Source organism: Mastomys coucha, unplaced genomic scaffold (assembly GCF_008632895.1).
Source record: "Mastomys coucha isolate ucsf_1 unplaced genomic scaffold, UCSF_Mcou_1 pScaffold2, whole genome shotgun sequence".
Lineage (NCBI taxonomy): Eukaryota > Metazoa > Chordata > Mammalia > Rodentia > Muridae > Mastomys > Mastomys coucha.
The window spans coordinates 5,363,945-5,367,395 of NW_022196902.1; positions in this window are offsets into that span (position 1 = coordinate 5,363,945).

The window sequence follows — 3,451 nt, forward strand, 5'->3', positions numbered from 1 at the left end:
TTTTTTATAACATATTGCTCTGGGTGAGCTGGGACCAAAGAAAGTTCTTGTAACGTGGCAACTGAACTGAGTTCTGCCAGACCCCCGAAGAAGTTGCATGGGATCTCCCTCCGCACCTTTGTCTCGGAAGCTCTGACTCATTCTGCTGCGCAGACGTTTGCATTTCATTTAAACACCTGGCCTGCTACAGAGCCGGGTAAACAGACCACCTGTTGAGTGTGCCAGGCACCTTAGCAAGGCTTCTCACAGGCTCGCCTCGTTTTAATTCTTGCAATCAGTTTAACGAAGATTAGGGCAGGGTGTTGGTGCTTGAAGGTAATGACCATTGAGGGCTGGGCTTCCTTGTTCCGAAGCCTTCTACAGCCCAGAAAAGTAGGTTTGTCTGGAAGATTTTCTACCCAGCTTTTAAGCTCCAGGTCCCAGAGCACATGGATCCGCTCCCGGGCAGGTATCATGACCTCCCCACTTCCGCAGAAAGGGGTAAAAAGTTAAACGGCCAAAGGTTGTACGCTAATAAGGACCGTGGAAGTATCTGCACCCAGACGGCTTGACCCCTAAAGGTGAGCTAAGTTCCCCCTAGCCTGGATGAGAATTATAGAGAGAGCAGGTCCTAGACGGCCTGGGCGAGCGAGGCTGCTCCGCGCCCGCCCCTCTTTTGGGTACAAGCAAGGTGTCCCGCGTGCCCTCGGCACGGGAACTTTTGCAAGTGTGGGGACTCTGCGGAGACAAGGGAACGACCACGTTCTGGCCCTCGTTCAGCTGGCTGTGCAGGCCGCAGGTGCCACGTGTCGCGCACAGTGCCAACGCTGGCCGTGCGCGGGCTCCACCGCCTTTGTGTGTACCTCACGATTGCCATTTCTCCCGGTCCTTGGTACGGAGAGGGACGGGTGGCAAGGAAGCCAGCAGGGGACCCACCCACTGCCTGAGTCCCCCCCCCCCACACACACACACAACCACTGCTGCGCGCGCCCAGGTATTCGCACCCCATATTTTGATACCTTCTGACCCCCGCCCTCCCCCCCACTCCAAGGGTGAGAACCTGGAAGTCCCAGTGTTGTGGGTCCTCTAAGGGACTGAGTTGATGGGAAGAAAGTGGCCAAGGGCCGTCTGGGAAGTTCCCCCTGTACACTTCGGAAGAAAAGGGAGAGCGGTGGGGTCCGGGCTAGCGCAGGGTCCTGTGGCTTTTGTGCAGGTGCTTCAGTGTAGGGACTGTGGTATGCAAAGCTATCCCCTGGGTGTTAGTTTCGTTTACCCAGTGTGCAGAGGTGGGGTCAGCAGAAGCCATCCCGTTGAACAATAAAATTGAAATGGCAACTGTGGCTGTTTCTTCCCATGTCACTGTATTGAGCATCTGCTTGACCTAGTCGAGGGACAGTAGCAAGATCTGATTCCTGTGCGTCCAGCAGAATAAATAATGGCACCACCAAGAATTTGTGTTTTTAGGAGGACTCTTGGGCCCAGGGCACAACATACTCCTTACTGAAAGCATCTCCATGGGGCTTTCTGAACGAACAGAGCAGGGTTCCATGAAGTGTGACCTCGAACATACTTTAAGCACACTTGCTTTCACATCTGTGAGGTGGTCCCTAAGAACTTGTTTTAGAAGTGAAATAGTATGGTATGGGAAGAAGTGTGTGAAAGGGGCTTGGGGTTCAGAATAAGAATAAACTGGTTTGTCACACACACTTAACGCTTTGAGCCAAATGAGAGGAGTGGCGAGTTGCCCTTGCCACTGGCAGGGGAAGAAGAGGAGGGTTGGTTTGCAGGTAATCAGACCTTTAAGGGTTTTGGGAGTTATCTGTCATTTGGAAACCATTTCACCAGAATGGAAAAGCGAGCTGGGAAGGACAGTTTTAAAAAATGCAACCCGAATGTTCCCTGTTCTCAAGCTTCCAGGGCTTTCTTTTACTCTAGCCAAGTCCAGAGCCCACCATTGCCTAAGTGCCCTGCCCTGTGGCAACCCCAGTCTGTCTGAAAGCCACATGTTTTCCAGTTAAATGTGAATTTCTGGTCTATCATTCAGTGCACCTGTACCCAGCCTTCTCGGAATCCAAAGATGAATACAATGTTGAAGCTCTTTTCCTTTTTAGCTCTCTCCATCTAGTGGAGAGTCTAAAGTGGAAGCAGGACACAAAATAACAGTAAACAGATTGCGATGACGGCAAAGCTACACAAAGAACACACTGCTCTGAGGCCCTGGTAGGGGAGCAGTGGCCTTGGCTTTACCCCGTGGTGCAGCAGGCATCCAGAGCAACAGTGGCGCTGAGGAACAGCCTCTTCTAGAGAAGCTACTCATAAAGTTTAAGTTTTTCTTTCAGTGTCCCCTCCCTCCCATCTGATAAAATTCAAGTGTAATCATATATGGATCATCTAAAATGGAAATGACTTCTGGTTTCATAATGATGCTTTAAAAGTTCTACTAGGCACTTTGTCATCTCACCTTTGATGTATCAAAAAATTAACCCAAGGAAGGGGCTTTTCTTTGTTTGTTTCTTTTTTTCTTTCTTTCTTTCTTTCTTTTTTTTTTTTAGATCCAAAATGTCCCCTTCATTCTTACCATTAAGATGCACTTAAAAATATTATTTAAATAAGGGGCTGGCATATACATTCACACAGGCACACACCTACACATAGATAATACGTGTTTAAATAATAATATTTAGATATGTTATTCTCACACACTTAAAAAGTTGCTTTAATATATTTGTTTTTGTGTTAAGTAGAGAAGATTAATGTAGCAATTGGGGAAATGAGCCCAGAAGGAAAACAGCAAGAAGAATAGAAAGAAGATACAGCAAAGCGCATGAGTGCAGGGATTGGGGGGATTTAGACAATACTGAAGGTAGACACGCTGGGGCAGGGCTTAGAAGTGAGGGAATTGAATTTCACTGCCAGCTTGTCTTTGGGAAGACTGTCTTCCTAAACCTTCTTTACTTGGCATGTGTAGCTCTTCCGTTTCAGAAGTTAGTTCAGAACACGTCCAAACAACTGACTAACTGCCTCCTGTGACCTAGGGCAAATCTCTGGTCAGATGTATCAGCTTCCCTGTGACATGGGGGTGATACAATGATCTGTGAGAAGCTGTTGTTCTGGAGGTACCTAGCTAGTCCAAGGCTGAGGGCAGGATCCTGGGGGAAGATCAGTGAGCTGCCCAGGTCTGTGTAGAGGAAGACCATCCTGCTGGGTCCTATTGGGTGATGGAAGCCTGGTGCTATGAATCACAACTGAAATAAAGGTACAAGCCATTTTTCCAATTCAGTCCTGTGTGCTCGTCTCTCTGCTGTGGCTGAATCTACCCTGGCAGTGGCAGCTTGCCCTGGAGTTCAAAACAATGAAAGCTATAATCATGGGTGTCTTGTTACAGTTCACACTGGCACCTGCTACCTTACTGCATCTCATTGTGGAAGCCTTTGAAAACTGCATTTTTCCTTCTAAGAGCATGGGAGCGAGC